Here is a 21370-nt window from a genome sequence, read left to right as displayed (position 1 = left end):
GTTTATTTGGTTTAGCCTAAAGGGTTTCTAAAATAGGAGTAGGAGCATCTTGCCTGTAGGTTAAAGAAAGCTTTATATGGTTTGAAACAAGCACCAAGATTATGGTATGTGAAAATTGATTGTTTCTTCTATGAGAAAGGTTTTATGAGAAGCAAAAATGATCCTAATCTATACACCAAGAAAGATGAATATGGGAATGTTTCTTTGATATATGTATATGTTGATGATATTATCATACAAGTAATGCATCCAAGTTGATTGAAGAAATTAAAATTCATTTGTCACAGGTATGTGAGATGAAGGACCTTGGTGAATTGCATTATTGTTTAGGTCTTGAAGTTTACAGGGAATCTAGTAAGACACTAATCACATGAAGAAAATATATAAGCGAAATCCTTAAAAGGTTCAATATGATTGAATGCAAGGTAGTATCTACTCCTTTATAATAGAATGTTGAATTGTATAGTGATGATGGAACCGAAGAGGTGAATGGAACCTTGTATAGTCAACTGGTGGTAAGTTTGAACTACCTCACCACTACTAGTGGGAATCAAAATAATCTGACTTAACATATTGTAATACAGATGAAAATGTCGCTAACATATTCACCAAGCCTCTTGGAAAGACTGGATTTGAAATTTGTAGAACTAAACTTTGTGTGTTGAAGAAAATCCAAATTATGTTGTAAGCCTAGCTGAGACTTAGAATAACAGGCGAGTTAACATAGAGATCATGATTAAGGGGAGGTTTCAAAATAAGCACGATTTTTCACATGTCAATGAAGTATAGGTGGTTGATCACAATGATTATTCTGCAGTTGGAAAAATACAAGCAGTAGAAAGTTTGTAATTAAAAGTCGGCAAGAGTCATTGGTGGTTGGTGGATTCACTGTTGAATCTCCAGCAAACTTTGTATATAAATTATAGTATTTGGAATGCAATCTTCAAGCTATTATTTTGAATATTAATCTCTGATATTTAAGTTTAAATTTAAATTTAAATTTATAACTTTCTATAATATGCAAAAATATATATTTAATATAATGAAATTGAAATGACATCATATTGAAAATAATAATATCACCAATCTAAAATATCTCAAAGTACATTAAAGAACTAACTACTTAAAAAAACATGGCTTTTGATAACAAAAACATTAAATTGTACTCTCACAAAATCTTTTCAATTTTCCTCTCGTAAACTCAATTTAATATTTATAATTTTCTTCTTTCTTATAATTCATCACTATTTCTTTCCTTCTTTCCTTTATATCCCATCTCTCTCCTTTATAGCACTGCCTTTAAATTCCATTGTATATAACTTTCAGCAAGACTTTCTAAATAGGTGATACACTAACCAAATTTCAATCCTCTTTATAACTTAAAAAAGGCTAAATACAATATATAATAAAAAAACTAATATATCATAAAAACATAAAAGAAAATATATTATTATATTATTAAAAACTTAGTTGAGAAAGACTTTGATGCACTATGAAAGGCTTTGAAACATTTGAAAGATAAATCATTAATAAGCATCTAAAAAGGTTCGGAAGAAGTCAATCCATTATTAACACCTCGAAGTCGATGATTCACTCCCTGAATTCAAGAGGCTTTAAGAAATCTCCTCTTAAGGACACACGTTCTATGGCTAAGATTGTGAGATAGACGTGATTATGAAAGTTGGTTATTTTATTAAAACTTTAGGGTAGAAAATTCTATTTTAAAATTTTCATTTAGAATGTATTTTTATGGTTATGAAATTTGTTTAAAATTAAATATTAATTTTTATTTGATAGGTTTTGGGAAAAAAATTAATATATAATTTGTTTAAATATTAATTGAAATTAAAAATGTATATAAATTTTAGAAAAAAAAATATTATTGAGTTTTAAATGTTAAGGTTGATAATCAAGGATCTGATTTGCAATTGTGTATGGAAACATTAAATAACAAATGTTCTAATCCATTACAATTAAAGTTTTTTTTTTTCGTCTACATTCTGGGTGAGGGGATGAGTTTCACATTAAAATGGGGGAATGCACTATGGTTTGTGTATAACTATTTTCATCAATATCAACTAGGGTTTTTAAGATGTTTTGTATAGATATTTTGTCTATTTCATATGTGGTAATGGATAATTTTTAAATTATTCTAACTTTTGAGTAAGCAATAGACCGACTGTAACCTATAGACAAAAAAAGTTATCATTAACTTGCACACATTGCTTGAAAATATGATGATTAAAAATGGAAACATGGGTGTATCTATCATGCAATCACATAGTTGTTAGGGTGAGGTATTTCCATATAAAAAAACCATCACAAAGTTGTTGGGGTGAGATATTTCCATGTAAAAAAACCATGTTCAAATACTCATTAGTGTAGAGCCCTTATATGCATATGAAGTAAGTTGTTTAACCTTTCCTTCCATCAATAATGAAGTTTAACACATGTTTGATGGATCAAATTAATGTAGATACTAATAGGATATTTTAAAAATCATATATTCTTGTAACAACCTTTATTATGATTATAAAATCTAAATATAATAATACATAAGTAACTTTTAAAAATATAGACATATTTAAAATTAAATAAATATTTAAAAACAATATTTATTGTAAATATGATTTTGAGTTATAATGAAATTCTAATCATATTTAAACATTTTAACAAAATTTATATATATATATATATATAATTTATTGTAAATAATTTAATTTCCAAGATTACCTTATTTGAGAAATAATATATAGTGGTAATTATTTTACCTGGTGAATTAATATATATATATATATATATATATATATATATAATTTAACTTTTTTTTATAATAATTCTATTTTTTTTTAATTTTATTTTTAACTAATATAACACATCTAATTAATACATTTTATTTTTATTTTTCCTTTTTTTAAGGGAAATTACATTTTATTTAGTAGAAGTAGTAATCGCAGTGTATACATACCACTGTTATTATTTTATGAGGTAAAATAACTACCACTATTTTAGCACATAAAACAACTATTTCCAATATTAGCTTACTGGAGAAATAATATATAGTTGTAGTTGTTTTACCGGTGAAATGATATATATATATATATATATATATATATATATATATATATATATATATATAAAATCAAAGTTTAAGCTATAATTTTATTAATAGATATTAAACATAAAAACCATATGTAAAAAGTATACTTCTAATAATATTCCACTATGAATAAATTTAATTTACACTCAATTATATATAAATAAATAGTTATGTTGATAGACATGTTTATTTTGGAAAAAAACATGTTTGTTTTGGAATTTTAATTTAATTGTTAACTAGTGCAACTATATAAATTAAATGGCCACGATACATCAAACATTGTTCAAGTTAAAAGAAAAATATCTTAAAAATTAACTAAAACTTTTTTTTAAATTATTATTAGCATTATTAATTATAAAAAGAATTAATATATGAGTTAAACAATATTCTTAATCATGAAGATTCACCCTCACTTTACCAAGGAAATTATTAATTTGTGAATATGTTTTATTATAATATCATGGGCCAATACGTTGACTTATCAATGCCGTGTAATCAATATGAGAGTTCTTGATACGACATTTTTTAAATTAATTCATTTGAGATAAATTAGTTAAAAGATCGTAACTAATTTGGAGATAAATATAAGCCCTTGATTTTTGAATACTACTATGAAAATTCCAATATGTTCCATAGAGATTCAATCTCTACCTGTTGAGAAGTGCAACAAGAAAGTCTCAAGTTGATTTATCCTTGGTCAAATTGAGAAAATATGAATTTCCACATCAACAGACAACTTGGATGCATTTAACTTATGTGACATGGCTTATGTCACTTAGTTTACTTAGTAAATTCGAGTTAGAGGGCTTGGAGTTTAGTTAAGCATGCGTGATTGCTAATTTGTAGCAATCAAGGTCATTTATTTCAAGTTGTGTTCAGTTAAACTAGTTGTAACAGTTGTAGGAACTACTGGAAGGTCAGTTGTGCAGTGGGACAAAAATCTAACTCAGTGATCATCCAATTAATTGATCAATTAACCCAAAATAACTATTGCATGTAGAGAATTCAAGTTCCTCAGTTGTGGTGGAGATTCCAAGGCAATGTAACATCAATTGTAGACTAGTTCTTAGTGTAAAGGTGTTGCATGCAACCAGATGATCAACCTTGGGAATTGCACAATCAATTTGGAGAATAATTCCTAAAAATAGGGCCTAATTCTCTAGGAATTGCGCAAGAAAATAACAGCTCAAGATTAGTCAAAATTCGACTAAGTCTCGATTAGAACTTCTCAATGAGTAGAGAGATAGGTTATTCACTTATGGGTTGTGCTCAGAGCGAGCAAGCAATTGTAATATATCTTTATTCATCTGATTAATGCAAACAAGCTTAAAGGATTTTTTGATCCAGGTGGATATTGGTGAGCCAATTCCATTTGGAACCCCAACATTGTTTCTTTCAGTTTTTTCAGTTTCCTTAATTGTAGCATAGTTTACTATTTTTAGCAATTTTTCAGGTCCTAAACTTCCGGAGCCATTTTGAGGCCCTAAACAACTTTTTTTTGGATAATCTACCACCAATGGTTTTTTGATAAAATCATCTTTTCTGTTGTAGTCCTCAGATAGATCTTTCCAACGGGGTATTATGTGCATCAAATGGAGATAATATGACCAAGTCGCAACCCCAGGAAGTTGGTTGTCCAGCTAACCCCAACGGGGCCCATAAACTCTTGGTGTTACATCTCCTCGGGTTAGGGTTTTGGTTGTTTAGGGTTTTCTCTTATTGTTCAATAATAAAAAGGCCCTTGAGCCTCATTGTAACGCAGTTCATAGGCATGTAGCCACCACATCTCTTCTCAAAGATAAGTTACCATCGTTGAGCTTGTCTTATTTCCATATTGTTTGTAAGCATATTTCATTATTTGATATTAATCAAAGGAAGTGTTATTTATGCTACATCTCTGTATTTATGGTTATATCTGTAATTTGTTGCGTTCCTGTTTAAATTCAGATCATTTTTAGTAGTTGTTTTCCTCTAGAAAAATATTGTGCATTTGTGTTATTTCTTATTGCATGTATCAAATTGTTGTTCTAAATTGTGAATTAAATTCCACATATCAGTAGAGTAGAATTGTGTCTCTTTATTTTAGATAAACTTCTTGAGCAGTTGCAATTCTACATCCTTTTTCTACTAGGTATCAGAGCAAGATTCACATTAGAACGAGAATTTAGAAGTTGTTCCTCAGGAGGTCTGAATTTGCAGTTTTAGTGTAGCAGAATTTCTTCAGGATCGGGAAGATGATCTTCAACGAGCTGAGCTTAGAGTATGCCTTGGAAGGTAGCGCAAATTTAATTACATGGAAGGATCACATGGAGGTGGTGCTTGATGACAATGGATTGCTAAAATATGTCAAGGTAGATATTGCAAAAGCACATGCATCTGATGCACATAACCTATCTCATTGGAAGAAAGATGTATCCAAGGCGAGGAGAATAATCTTGGAGGGAGTGCGAGACCACATTGTCTCAAATATCCATGGAAAAGCAACTCCTTTCACAATGTGGAATGCACTGACAGAGTTGTTCAAGAATAGCAGTGATCATAGAAAACTGGCCCTCGAAGACAAACTTCGAAACATTAAGATGCAAAAGAATGATATTATTCCACAATATCTCACCAAATTTACACAAGTTTGGGATAAGCTTGGAGGGGTTGGTGTGATTTTTGTAGAAGAGGGCCTAGTGAGCCTAGATCTTCTAGGCCTTCCAAAATCTTGGCACAAATACCAGGACTTTGTAAATGGAAGGGAAAATTTACTGAAGTGGGAAAGGTTGTGGTCCAACTTGGTACAAGAAGAGTTCAGGAGAAATAATCAAGATGGAACTTCATCCAAAGTGGAGGATGAAGAAAATTTTGCATTAGTTGGAAAGGAAAAGAAGGGAAAAGGGAAGAAATATCAAACCAACCTGAATCTAGCTTAGGGGAATGAAGAAAGACTTGTCTAAAATAAAAAGTTTCAATTGTCATGAATTTGGGCATTATGCTACGAAGTGTCCACATAAAGTTGAGCGAGAAGAAATCAGGAGGAGGAGCGAGTGAGGCATTGGCTTCACAGTTTGATCCAAACTTCACCCTTATCGCATGCATGGCCAACTCTATGATGGGGAGTGCGTGGTACTTGGATTCAGGTGCCTTGTTCCACATGACAGGGTGTAGAGATTTTTTTAGTGACCTGGAGGAGAAATATCTCCATATGCATATTGAGTTGGGGGATGATGGAAGGCACATTGATACCGGGATTGGTACAGTCACCTTTCAGAGGGAGTCGAGATCCCCTCTTCACCTCAAAGATGTCATGTTTTTTCCATGCCTAAAGAATAATCTCATCCCTGTTGCAGTTTTTGAAGATCGTGGTTATGATGTGATCTTCAGCAAAGGGAAAGAATTATTGAGACACATAGCCACTAGATAGGTGAAGCAGATCGAGGTTCGGGTGAAGAACCTGTACAAGTTGGATGTGGAATATTGTGTTGCATTAGGCACTAAGGCAGATAAAGTGCAGAGTCGCGACGTCAGTGAAATTTGGCATATGAGATCAAGACATTTGCATCATGGTGCCCTGGAAATTATGCAACAAATAACCACTGGCCTCCTGAAAGGAGCACTTTAGCAACATGATGTTTGCAAAGGTTGTACCTTGGGGAAGTATGTGAAATCCATATTCCTTGGAAGGAATCCACCCTAATGTTTGTGGACCTTTCTCAATAGCCTCCACTACCAGACATAAGTATTTTTTTTTTATTGATGATTTCTAAAGGAAGTCTTGGACCTTGTTCATGTGGAAGAAGGATGAGACATTCTCAAATTTTGTAGAATTCAAGACACTAGTTGAGAAAGAGACTGACAAGAAGGTGAAGGATCTAATGAGTGACAATGGAGGTGAGTATGTTTCAAATGACTTCAAGGATTTTTGTGTGAAAGAATGAAATCGAATAGAACTGACAACACCCCACAACCCACAGCAGAATGGGGTAGCTGAGAAAAATAACCGTAGCATTGTTGGAGTTGAAAGAGGAAAAATACTTGAATTAATTCATATTGATGTATGTGGGCCTATGAAAACTAGATATATATATATATATATATATATATATATATATATATATATATATATATATATTTCTACATAAGACTATTTCTATTAACAAGGTAAAGGTACATTTACAGCATGACCGGAGTCAAGAACTCTGCACTGGCAGGAGGCAGAACTATCCAAAAAAACATGTGTAAAAACTATTTGTTTTTAGGACCCACGCAGGGGACCGAGCTGAGATACATATGACAGTGCAAAATTACCCAAAAAACTAAGAAACACCAGAGAACCCAAAAACTATTTTCCTTACAATCATGCCCAGTGGTGAAGGGCGCACTGCAAGAAGAAGAGGCTTGGGTGGACGAGCTAGTCATCAGGAGGCTCTTCTATGATACGACACCATCCAAAATCTGGCAAATCCCCTGCTTGTGCCGCATTCTGAACAGAGGGACCCGGGTCAGCCATCATCACATCCTGAGCTCTGCATGTCTGTTCATTTGCTGCCTGCCGAGGAGCATTTTCGACATTCAACTGGAGGGAAGAAGAAGGAGCCGAGATTTCCCCCGAGCCCCCAGGATGAGTACTTGTATCTTCGGCTTGGCTTTCTTCATGAAAGACCACCGTGAAATAAGCAGTTATCCTGGGTCTATTCAGAGTGCTATCAAAGGTGAAGATGGCAGAACCAGAAGTGGGGATAGGCCCGTGGCGGGAACTAGTGGCGCGGGATCGCCCTCTCCTGCTTCGGGTAAATGGGCGACGTCCAGCTGACAATTCACTAGATGACGAACTGGTGGGTGCTCGCCTTGGCTGGCCTCTACGGCAGCCCATCCTTGGTCGTAAACGAGGCATCTGGAATATAGCAACCGCAGAGGTCCAGGAATGCGGCACAACAGCACGAACCGGCGGGTGGCAGCAGCTTTGCCTGCTGATCGAACAGCCTTTGCTGAGCTTAAACCCTTCCTCCAGGAGAGCCAAACTTAGCTCAGAGAAATCCCTGCCTGTACTAGAAACCAACGACCAGAAAAGGAGATGAATCACTGAGATAAGGACATGAAAGCAACAACACAGAACGCCGAAAAGAAACGCGAAGAGGAACAGAATTTGCTTCGCCAAGAGGGCCGAGCCAAGCGACAGAGGAACCTGAATCCCCTCAGGCGACTTGAAGTCCGAAGTGAGACCGGAGGCGAGAGAGAAGAGCAAATAAAACAATAATGTTGTCACCTCCCCAGGACCTCCCCTGACCTTATCATTCTTTGTCATGCCTCGGGAGGCTCCTCCCATTACTTCCGCATTGATGTTTCTCGCCTTCTGATGCAGGCTGGTGTGTACTGAGGTAGAAACCATAACGTTGAACCTGATGTGTGAGCTGAACCGTCTGGATTGAAGTCCTATATTCCGATCTCTGCGCTCATGCCATGCGCCAGATGCCATACCATTCTTTAACTTCTTGTACTGATCGGGCAAGTGGTGATCTGCCTCGCCCCAACCCTGTCCCGTCATATTAATGTCCATCACAAGCACCCGCATCCGGGAATGAAAACTAGATATATTGGTGGAGCATAGTATTTTCTTATTTTTGTTGATGATAGATCTAGATATACATGGGTAGATTTTATAAGAAATAAGAGTGGTGTTTTTTAGTATTTTAAAGAGTTCAAAAATATGGTGGAAAAACAAACTCACAAGTGCATCAAAATTCTCATATCTGATCAAGGTGGAGAATATAAATCAAGAGAATTTAATCAATATTTTAAAAACAATGGGATTCTACAATAATTTGCAGTGCCACCTACACCTCAACAAAATGGAGTTGCTAAGAGGAAAAACATAACACTAGTAGAATATGCACATAGTATGCTTCAAGGTAAAAATGTTTCTAATGGTTTTTGGGCTAAAGCCATTAATACTACAGTTTATTTGAAAAATCAGAGTCCAACCCTAAATTTTAGATCTTAAAACACCTTTTGAAGCATTTTATGGGTATAAACCAAAAGTGAGTCATTTAAGAGTTTTTGGATGCAAGGGATTTGCTCATATTCCAAAAGATGAAAGAAGAAAACTTGATGCAAAATCAATCAAGTGCACATTTATTGGTTATTGTGGTGATAAAAAAACATACAAGTTGTTTGATCCTAGTTCTCATATATTGCTTGCAAGTAGGGATGTGGTGTTTCATGAGAATGCAGATGAAGGTGAAAAAATGAATAATACTAGTGTATTGCAAGATATTGATGATTATGTCAAAATAGATACAAGTGTTGAAAAAGAACAAGAACAAGAACATGAACAGGTATGGGTTCAAGAGCAAGGAGAATCAAGCAATCATGACACTCCGGCAAGAGCAGAGGAGACTCCACAAAGAAGAAAGAAAGATGAAAGCAGTAAAACTCCAAGAAGGCCATCACGTCAAATTCAAACACATATAAGATATGAAGATTGTAGATCCTTCAAGTTATGAAGAATCTAAAGAATATAAAGAATGGAGAGATGTAATCAATGAAGAATATAACTCTAATGAATAATGATACATGGGAATTAATAGAATTGCGTAAAAATAAAGTTCACATAGGACGCACATGGTTGTATAAATCCAACTTTAATATTGATGGAAGTATTGATAAACATAAAGCTAGATTGGTTGCAAAAAGTTATTCACAAACATAGGGAATTCATTATGAATATACATTTGCACTTGTAGCTAAGGTGAACACAATTAGAATCATGATTGCATTATCTACAAAACATAATTGGAAAATGCATCAATTAGATGTCAAATCTGTTTTTTTGAATGGTGAGTTAAAAGAAGAAGTTTATTTGGTTTAGCCTAAAGGGTTTGTAAAAGAGGGACATGAACATCTTGTTTGCAAGTTAAAGAAAGATTTATATGGTTTGAAACAAGCACCAAGATATTGGTATCTGAAAATTGATTCTTTCTTCTATGAGAAAGGTTTTATGAAAAGCAAAAATGATCCTAATCTATACATCAAGAAAGATAAATATGGGAATATTGCTTTGATATTTGTATACGTTGACGATCTTATCATTACAAGCAATGCATCCAAGTCGATTGAAGAAATTAAAAGTTAGCTGTCACAGGTATTTGAGATGAAAGACCTTGGTGAATTGCATTATTGTTTAGGTCTTAAAGTTTAGAGGGAACCTGGTAAGACACTAATCACACAAAGTAAATATATAAGAGAAACTTGTAAAAGGTTCAATATGATTGAATGCAAGGTAGTATCTACTCCTTTAGAAAATAATGATGAATTGTATAGTGGAGATGGAACCAAAGAGGTGAATGGAACCTTGTATTGTAAATTGGTGGGAAGTCTGAACTACCTCACCACTCCCAGGCCAGATATAACATATTCTATCAACATACTTAGTCAGCTCATGGCTAAGCCTTTTGAAAGCCAGTGGAAAGCAACAAAGAAAGTCCAATATGTGAAAGGAGCACTTAATTTTGGTATTTTGTATATTGATGAATTTGATGTTGAGTTGGTAGGTTATTCTGATTTTGACTGGACTGGAAATCTAGATGACAAGAAATCTGTTACTGGATACGTGTTCAATATAGGTTCAAGAGCGATATAATGGAGCAGTAAGAAACAACCAATTTTTTTCTTGTCATCCAATGAAGCTAAGTATAAAGCATTAAACAGTCGTACCTATGAAGCAATATGGCTTAGAAGGATACTTGAAGATGTTGGAGAAATACAACAAGAACCTACAACAATCAGATGTGACAATCAAAGCACTATCAAATTGGCAAGAAACCATGTATATCATGCAGTGTCAAAACATATAGAAACACATCATTTTGTAAGAGAAAAAGTGGAATCAAAAGAATTTGACTTAACATATTTTAATACAGATGAAAATGTGGCTAACATATTCACCAAGCCTCTTGGAAAGGCTAAATTTTAAATTTGTAGAAGTAACCTTTGTGTGTAGAAAATCCAAATTATGTTGTAAGCATAGCTAAGACTTAGACTAGCAAGCGAGTTAACATAGAGGTCGTGATTAAGGGGAGGTGTCAAAATAATCATGACTATTCACATGTCGGTGAAGTATAGGCGATTAATCACGATGATTGTTCCCTAGTCGGAAAAATACAAGGGGTAGAAAGTTTGTAATTAATAGTCGGCAGGAGTCATTGGTAGTTGGTGGATTCATTGTTGAATCTCCAACGAATTTTGTCTATAAATTGTAGTATTTGGAATGCATTCTTCAAGTTATTGTTTTGAGTATTAATCTCTGATATTTTAAATTTAAATTTAAATGTATAACCTTCTATAATATGCAAAAATATATACTTAATATAATCAAATTGAAATGACATCATATTGAAAATGATAATATCATCAATCCCAAACATCTCAAAGTACATTAAAAAACTAATTATCTAGATAAACATAAACTTGGATGACAAAACATTAAATTTTAGTCTCATAAAATCTCTTCAATTTTCTCTCATTAAATATTTATAATTTTCATCTTTCTTATAATTCTTGTACTCGCCCATTTTTCTTTCCTCACTTACTCTTTCTCGTCAATATCAATTTCTTGTTTAACTATATTTCAATTCCATAAATAATACAATATCAATAAATTTTTTATCTACCATATTCTCTTTCAATTTTTCTATATTTACACTCACTCTTTATTTTCCTTTCCCACCTACTCTCCTTTATATCCCATCCATCTCCTTTATATCCAATATCAATTCTTTGTATGACTACCTTTAAATTCCATTATATAGAAGAACTTTCCACAAGACTTTCTAAATAGGTGACTAACCGAATTTCAATCCTCTTTATAACTAAAAACAATATATCATTAAAAAACTAATATATCATAAAAACATAGAAGCGCATATATTATTATATTATTAATATCTTATTATAAAAAATTTGAAGCACCATGGAAGGCTTTGAAACATTTAAATAAATAAATCATTAATAAACATCTAAAAAGGTTAGGAAGAAGTCAATCCATCATTAATCCCTGGAAGTCGATATTCACATGCTTAAAGGATGAACAAATGATTCACTCCCTCAATTTAAGAGGCTTTAAGAAACCTCCTCTCAACTAAATCCTATACAAACGTTCTATGGCTAAGATTGTGAGAGAAGGAAAATTAGAGGAGATTATGAAAGTTGGTTATTTTATAAACATTTTAGGGTAGAAAATGTTACTTTAACTTCTTCTTCTTTTTTAAGAATGTAAGTATGTATTTTTATAGTTATAGTTATGAAATTTGTTGAAAATTAAATATTAATTTTTATTTGATATGTTTTGGAAAAAAAAAATAATATATAATTTTTTTAAATATTAAAATTTCTTAGTTGGGTCTATGAGATACTAAAAAAAATTCTAGTTTATTTAATTTCAATTGCAGAATCAGAACGCTTGCTTGGGCCGTATTGAGCGGTATATCTTATGTCTATCGCAATCTAAATTGTCAGGATCAAGTGTTAAAGATCCTGCGTTGGTGGAATCATCAGATGATTAGTTGGTCGAAGTTATTCCTGTTAATTTTGGTTGTATATGGTAGGTAGCATTTATGTTTTCAGTGTTATGCTTACTAGTTGGTTTCCACACTATCAGCGTTATAAGGCTTGGTTAAATAGACCCAAACTATTTATGTTTTGGATGGCTTATAATGTGATTCAGTGGCCAACAAACCTGGTTTCCCACTAGGTAGGTTAAGACCACCAAACGACATATATAATTGTAACCTGCTTGTTTATAGATGAATGAATGAAAAGTATTGCTAAGCTTACCCCACACACACACACACATATATTAATTGGAATTGGAAATTGTATATAAATCTTGGAAAAAAAACTATTATTGAGTTTTAAATATTAAGTTTGATAATCAAGAGATGTGATGTAGTGCAATTGAGTATGGAAATGTTAAAGAACAAATATCCTAATTCACTATGATTAAAGTTATTTTTTGTCTACGTTTTGGTGAGGAGATGAGTACCACATCAAAATGGGGAATGCACTATGGGTTGGTGTATAACTATTTTCATCGGTACCAACTAGGGTTTTTAAGATGTTTTGTATAAATATCTTGTGTATTCCATATGTGGTAATGGATGATTTTTAATTTATTCTAACTTTTGGGTAAACAATAAGCACTAATGACAAACCTTAAGCTATAAACAAAAAAAGCTATCATTAACTTGCACATATTGCTTGAAAATATGATGATTAAAGGTGAAAACATGGGTGCATGTATCATGCTATTAGTTATTGGGGTGAGGTATTTCCATGCAAAAAAAAAATCCTGTTCAAACATGAATATAGAACCATTATATGCATGTGAGGTAAGGTGTTTGACCTTTCCTTTCATCAATAATGGAGTTTAATACATATTTGATAGACCAAGTTAGTCTAGATACTAATAAGATATTTTAAAAATCATATATTCTTGTAAACTTTTGTTATGGTTATCAAAATTTAAATCTAATAATACATCAATAATTTTAAAAAATTTAGACAATTAGAATTAAAAAAATATTAAAAAAAATTAAACACATTTAAAATTAAATAAAATATTAAAAACAATAATACATATTAAAAACAATAATACATAAGCCACTTTTAAAAATTTAAATACATTTAGAATTCAATAAAATATTAAAAAAAATTAAACACATTTAAAATTATATAAAATATTAAAAACAATATTCGTTGTACATATGATTTTGACTTATAATGAAATTCTACTTCTATTTAAAAATTATAATTATAATTATATATATATATAATTTATTTTGAATAATTTAACCTTTTTATAATAAATCTAATTTTATTTTAATTAATATAACACATTTAATTATTTTTTTTTTCCTTTTCTTTTTTAATAGGAATGACTACATTTTATTCAATAGAATTAGTAATTTTGTATATACCGTTGTCACTATTTCACCAGATAAAACAACTACCACTATTTTAGTATATAGACTTAAACTCCCCATGCAACCGAGAGACTCCTTTAACTTAAACTTAGACATATATATAATTTTTATTTTATAAAATTTAATGATTATCAAAGTTTAAGCTAAAAAGTTATTGATAAATGTTAAACATAAAAACCATATGTAAAAATTATACTTATAATAATATTTCAGTGTGAATAAATTTAATTTACACCAATTATATATAGATAAATAGTTATGTTGATAGACATGTTTATTTTGGAATAAGATATGTTTGTTTTGGAATTTTAATTTAATTGATTATTATTAATTATAAAAATAATTAATATATGAGTTAAATAATATTCTTAATCATGCAAATTCACCCTCATTTTACCATGGAAATTATTAATTTGTGAATAGATTTTATTATAATATCATGGGCCAATATTGTGACTTGTCAATGCCATTTACTCAATATGAGAGTTCTTGATACGACATTTTTTAACTAAATTCATTTGAGATAAATTAATTAAAAGAGCATAACTAATTTGGAGATAAATATGAACCCTTGATTTGTGAATACTACTATGAAAATTTCAGTACATTTCATAGAGGTCCAATCTCTACCTATTGAGAAGTGCAACAAGAAAGTCTCAATTGGATTTTGCCTTGGTCAAATTGAGAAAATCTGAATTTCCACATTAGCAGACAACTTGGACGTAGTTAACTTGTGTGACATGACTTGTGTCACTTAGTTTACTCAATAAATTCGAGTTAGAGGGCTTGGAATTCAATTAAGCATGTGTGATTTCTAATTTGTAGCAATCAAGGTCAGTTATTTCAAGTTTTGTTCAGTTAAACTAGTTCCAATAGTTGGAGGAACTAGTGGAAGGTCAATTGTGCAGTGGGACAACATTCTAACTCAGTGATTATCTAGTTAACTGATTATTCGGTGCAAAATAGATAGTGCGTGGAGAGAATTCGAGTTCCTTAGTTGTGGTGGAAATTCCAAGGCAATGTAACATCAATTGTAGACTAGTTCTAAGTGTACAGGTGTTGCATGCAACCAGATGATCAACCTTGGGAATTGCGCAATCAATTTGGAGAATAATTCTTAAAAAATAGGGCCTAATTCTCTAAGAATTGCACAAGGAAATAGGGGCTCAAGTTGAGGTAAAATTTTACAAAGTCTCGATCAGAGCTTCTCATTGAGTAGAGTGATCTAATAATCACCCTATGAGTGACTTCAGTTTGAAGATTTATTAAACAAAAGGTATTACAGACTCATGTGCTGGTGTGTGTTCTGTGTTATTTAAGCAACGGATCGATCAGATTGCCAATACACAGAAAAATAAATGGAAAGACAGCAGAGAAATACAGTAAGCAACATAAAGACACAAGAATTTTTAATAAGGAGTTCACCCTATTCTCGAGGGCTACATCTCCGGTCTAGCTTTCAGTGGTGGCCTTATTTTATTGTGTCTTTAAGCAAAGATTTACAATTGCAAGGACTCAATATGAGTTCTTCCGACAACAGATTTTTGCTTGGCAGGGTGATTCTTGGATTCCCCAAGCCACTCGGAGTACACAGACTCGTTCTCTTCCTACTAGCTTTGCGACCCTTGGTCTACAGTGGAAAGAGCCAACTGTGATGCTCAATCCAGACAGATTCCTCTATGGGAAGGCTTGAATCTTCAAGCTCTCTGGTGCTCGATGCTGCCTGTGGTCAGCTCGGCCCTCTGTCTCCTCTGCTTGGCTTTACTGCTCTCTGTGTTCAGTCCTCCTCTCAGGGTTCACTGTTCACTGTCTTTCTGGTCGCTCGGACTCTTCTTCGGCTTTCCCTTGTTCTGTTCGACTGTCTCTGTTCATGGCTTTAGCCATTCGATCCCTGTACCTGTTCGATTCCTCTCCCGCCTGTGTCAATTCACCTTCTGCAGTTGCGCTTGGAGTTCCCTGTTCGGCGTCATCATGAACGCTCGGGAAGTGGCCACGTGTCTCCATCTAACTAGTGCCAGCATGCTTCGTCGGTTCGTTTCTTCCGTTACACCGTGTATTCGTCCTTTCTCCACCGTGGCGGTCAACCGGACTCCAAATCCTTTTAGAATGCGCCTTAATCCCCCTGTCGATTCCGCTTCCTCCATCGGGCGCAATCTCACCCGTCCGATCTGGGCTCCTCCAGATCCAATTTCATACGCACGTCGAGCGCGGTTGACTTGCTCGACCGATAGCACATGATCACGACGGTTTTTCTCTCACCTCCGTTGCCATGCGTCGATCGCTGAGTGGGATCGCTTCACTTTCCTCCAAAACCTCTTACCATTCAAGGGCGCCCCGATCAATACCATCGATTTTCTAGAGCGCGGGTCCCACCTTTGTCCTTTAGCGATTTTCTTTCTCTGCCCGTGGTTCTTCGGCTCCCAACGTGACCGAGTGCTTAAGGCTTTTCCACTTTGGCCCTTTTTGCCTAGCGATGCACGATCGCGCTTCAAGAACCGCCTCCTTTTCCCGATCCGGGGCTCCCAGGGGTTGTTTTGACCTCTTGCGCAGTCTCCATGGGCCTCGGTCAACGCGCTTTGACCGAGGTCCTCGTCGTTCCACGTCGGCGGCCATTGCCACTGGTTCAAGGCGTTTTTTATCGCTGTTTTGGATTTCATTAGAGATTTGTTCAACCCGATACAGTCAAGGTTTTTGACAGTCTTTTGTGGATCCGATTCGGATCATAGAGAGATAGGTTATTCACTTTCAGGTTGTGCTCAGAGCGAGCAAGCAATTGTAATAAATCTCTATTCATTTGATTAATGCAAGATGGCTAAAGGGTTTTTTAGCAGTTGCTTTCCCTTGGAAAAATATTGTGCATGTGTGTTATTTCGTATTGCATGTATGATATTATTGTTCTAAATTGTGAATTAAATTCCCCAGATCAGTATAGTAGGATTGTGTCTCTTGATTTTAAATAAAAATGATTGAGCAGTTGCAATTATACATCATATTTCTACATGGTATCGGAGCATGATTCACATTAAATTGGAATTTCGAAGTTTTTCCTCAGGAGGTTCAAATTTACAGCTTCAATGTAGTAGTATTTCTTTAGTATTGGGAAGATGATATTCAACGGGCTGAGATTATAGTATGCCTTGGAAGGCAACTCGAATTTCATTGCATGGAAGGATCTCATGGAGGCAGTGCTTGATGACAATGGATTGCTAGAATATGTCAAGACAAATATTGCAAAACCACAGGCATTTGATGCACAAAACCTATCCCATTAGAAGAACGATTAGCCAAGTTCAGGAGAACAATCTTGGAGGGATTGTGAGACCACATTGTCCCAAATATCCATGGAAAAGAAACTCCTTTCGCGTGTGGAAGGAACTGACAAAGCTGTGTGAGAATAACAGTGATTATATAAAACTGGCCCTCAAAGACAAACTTCGAAACATTAAGATGCAGAAGAATGATACTATTTTGCAGTATCTCACCAAATTTACACAAGTTCAAAATGAAATTGGAGGGGTTGGTGTGGCTGTTGCAGAAGAGGACTTGGTGAGCCTAACTCTTCTAGGACTTCCAAAATCCTGACACAACTACCAGGACTCAATGAATGGAAGGGAAAATTTACCAAAGTGGGAAAGGTTGTAGTTTGACATGGTACAAGAAGAGTTCAGGAGAAATAACTAGGATGGAACTCCATCCAAAGTAGAGGATGAAGAAAATTTTGCATTGGTAGGAAAGGGAAAGAAGGGCAAAGGGAAGAAATCTCAAACCAAACCTGAATCTAGCCAAGGGGGAAAGAAGAAAGACTTGTCCAAAATAAATTTGCTTCAATTGTCATGAATTTGGGCACTATGTTATGAAGTGTCCACACAAAGTCTAGCAAGAAGAACTCAGGAGGAGAAACAGGTGAAGTATCGTCTTCATAGTTTGAGCTAGACTTCACCCTTATCGCATGCATGGCCAACTCTGTGATGGGGAGTGTGTGGTACTTGGATTTCGGTGTCTCATTCCACATGACAGGGTGTAGATATTTTTTCAGTGACCTAGAGGAGAAATATTTCCAGATGCATATTAAGCTGGGGGATGACGAAAGGTACAATGCTACCAGGATTGGTACAGTCACCTTTCGGAGGGAATCAAGATCCCCTCTTCGCCTCAAAGATGTCATGTTTGTTCCATGCCTAAAGAAGAATCTCATCTTTGTTGCAGTTTTGGAAGACTGTGGTTATGATGTGATCTTCAACTAAGGAAAATCATTCCTGAGACACATAGCCACTAGACAAGTGAAGCAGATCGGGGTTCGAGTGAAGAACCTGTACAATTTGGATGTGGAAGATTATATTGCAATAAGCAGTAAGGCAGAGAAAGTGCAGAGTCGCAATGTCGGTGAACTTTAGCATAGGATATTGGGCCATTTGCATCATGGCGCCCTAAAAATTATGCAGCAAATAACCACTGGCCTCTCAAAAGAAGCACTTGAGCAGAAAGATGTATGAAAAGGTTGTACCTTGGGAAAGTATGTGTAATCCACATTCCATGATTGAGACAACAAAGCACATGCAGTTTTGGAAAGACTCCACTCTGATGTTTGTGGACCTTTCTCAACAACCTTCACACCTAGACATAAGTATTTTGTTATTTTTATTGATGATTTCTCAAGGAAGTGTTGTATCTTCTTCATGTGGAAGAAGGATGAGACATTCGCAAATTTTGTAGAATTCAAGGCACTAGTTGAGAAAGAGACTAACAAGAAGTTGAAGGCTCATAGGAGCGACAATGGAGGTGATTATCTTTCTAATGAATTCAAGGATTTTTGTGTGAAAGAAGGCATTCGAAGAGAGATGACAACAACCCAAAACCTGCAACAAAATGGGGTAGCTGAGAGAAATAACCATAGCGTTGTTGGAGCTGCAAGAGCTATGTTACATGAGGAAGGCATACCACTGCATTTATGGGCCGAGGCATGTAACGCAACAATCTACTTGCAAAACTGGAGTCCTCATCGGATTCTTGGTATGATTACACCAGAGGAAGCTTTCTTGGGGAGAAAGTCAGATGTGTCTCACTTCAGAATTTTTGGAGCCTCTGTTTACTACCATGTCTCCAAAGATTCGAGGAAGAAGGTTAAGCCAACAATAGAGTTGGGAGTTTTTGTGGGTTACATTGAAACTCCACACAATTACCATGTATACTTACCTTCCCTAGGAATGTTAATTGTGCGAAGAGAGGTAAAGTTTGATGAGGAGAAAGTGATGTGGTGCTCTCTTGATAGGGAGCTTCATATCCTACTAGAAGAGGATATTTTAGCTCCAAAGAAGGAGCCTTAGGAAGTTGTGGAGCAACCACAAATGGAGGAACAAAGAGGAAGCATAGTGGAGACATCCACTCAAGTAGGACCATCCAGAGAAGGGAGAAAAAAAACCAGGGGAGTTGATAGATTGGTGCACGATGCAAGGAAGAATGTAGGAGTTTTTTCAAACTTGTGTAGGCAAAGGAGGTCACTTGAGAGGTACATTAGTTACATGGCTCTAATGATTGAGTTTGTAGAGACTGAGCCATTCTCTTTTGAGGAAGTAGTTGAGAAATCTATTTGGGTTGATGCAATGGTGGAATAATATGAATCCATCATGAAGAATAGTGTTTTGGAAGTGCTCCCAACATTTGTAGATATTTCAGTTGTGGGTTCGAGATGGATCTTCAAAGTTAAGCATGGGACAAACATAAACATAAAGAAGTATAAGGCCAGATTTGTGGCTAATGGATTCTTTCAAGTTAAGGGAATTGACTATGAGGAAATATTTTCTCCTGTAGCAAGGTATTCATCCATTAGATCAATTATTGCACTAGATGCATATATGGGGTGGAAGATCACCAGATGGATGTAAAAATAACATTTCTTAATGGTGTTATTGAGGAGGAGGTGTATATTGAGCAATTATAAGGTTTTGAGACATTTGATCGGGAGTCTCATGTGTGCAGACTCAAGCGAGCATTATACGGTGTCAAACACGCACCCCGTGCTTGGAACACCAGGATCGACAATTATCTCACTGGTTTGGGATTCACCAAAAGTGAAGCAAATGCGAACCTTTATCATATTTTGGTAGAAGGTAAATTGCTTATCATTGTTTTATATGTTGATGATTTAATATTGACAGGTGATGAGCAGCTGATTAATGCTTGCAAGGAGGATCTTGCAAGGAAATTTGAAATGAAGGAAATAGGTCTCATGCACTACTTCCTAGGGCTAGAAGTATGACAAGGTGATGGAGAATTGTTTATGTCTCAAGCCAAGTATGAAAATGAGATACTGCAAAGATTCCACATGGAGAGTTGTAAGCCCATGGAGACACCTCTAGAGATTAACTAGAGGAAGGAGAATGCCACTTTAGGTGAAGAGGTGGATGCTACCATTTACCAACAATTAGTGGGTTCACTAATGTATCTTGTAAACACACGACCAGATATGTGTTATGCAGTCAGCCAACTAAAAAAAGCTATGGTTAGGCCAACCAAATTGTATTGGAAGACATTAAAGCATGTTTTACGGTACCTCAGAGGCACTACCCAATATGGATTATGGTACAGATGGACATATGGAGTGAAGCTGTGTGGCTTCACAAATGCAGATTGGGCAGGGAGTCCATCTGACTGAAAGAGTAGATTAGGTGGAATTTTTAGTATTGGGTCCACAATAGTTTCCTGGTATAGTGGGAAGCAAAGATTTGTGGTGCTCAGCTCTATAGAAACATAATACATGGTTGCAAGTCAAGCAACATGTGAGGGGATCTGGACAAGGAAGACACTTGTGGGACTGTTTCGTTAGATGATGGATCCAACAATGATCTATTGTGATAATTATAGTTTCATTAAGCTCTATGAGAATCTAGTATTTCACGATCAATACAAGCATATAGATATTCAATATCATCATTTACGAGATTGTGTGCAGAGGTGGATAATGTTGCTACAATACATTCTAATAGAGGAACAAGATGCTGACATCTTGACAAAGGCTTTGTCAAGAGGGAAGTTCGAGTTCCACAGGTGCAGGATAGGGGTGGTTGATAATCCCTTTCTTGTTGAGAGGGAGTGTTGAGAAGTGCAACAAGAAAGTCTCAATTTGATTTTGCCTTGGTCAAATTGAGAAAATTTGAATTTCCACATCATCTGACAAATTGTATGCAGTTAACTTGTGTGACATGGCTTTTGTCACTCAGTTTACTTTGTAAATTTGAGTTAGAGGGCTTGGAGTTTAGTTAAGCATGCGTGATTGTTAATTTGTAGCAATCAAGGTCAATTATTTTAA

Source organism: Pinus tabuliformis, chromosome 1_1, assembly GCF_031772625.1.
Source record: "Pinus tabuliformis cultivar Carrire ecotype Pingquan chromosome 1_1, CPIR1, whole genome shotgun sequence".
Lineage (NCBI taxonomy): Eukaryota > Viridiplantae > Streptophyta > Pinopsida > Pinales > Pinaceae > Pinus > Pinus tabuliformis.
Note: the sequence above shows the minus strand (reverse complement) of the source record.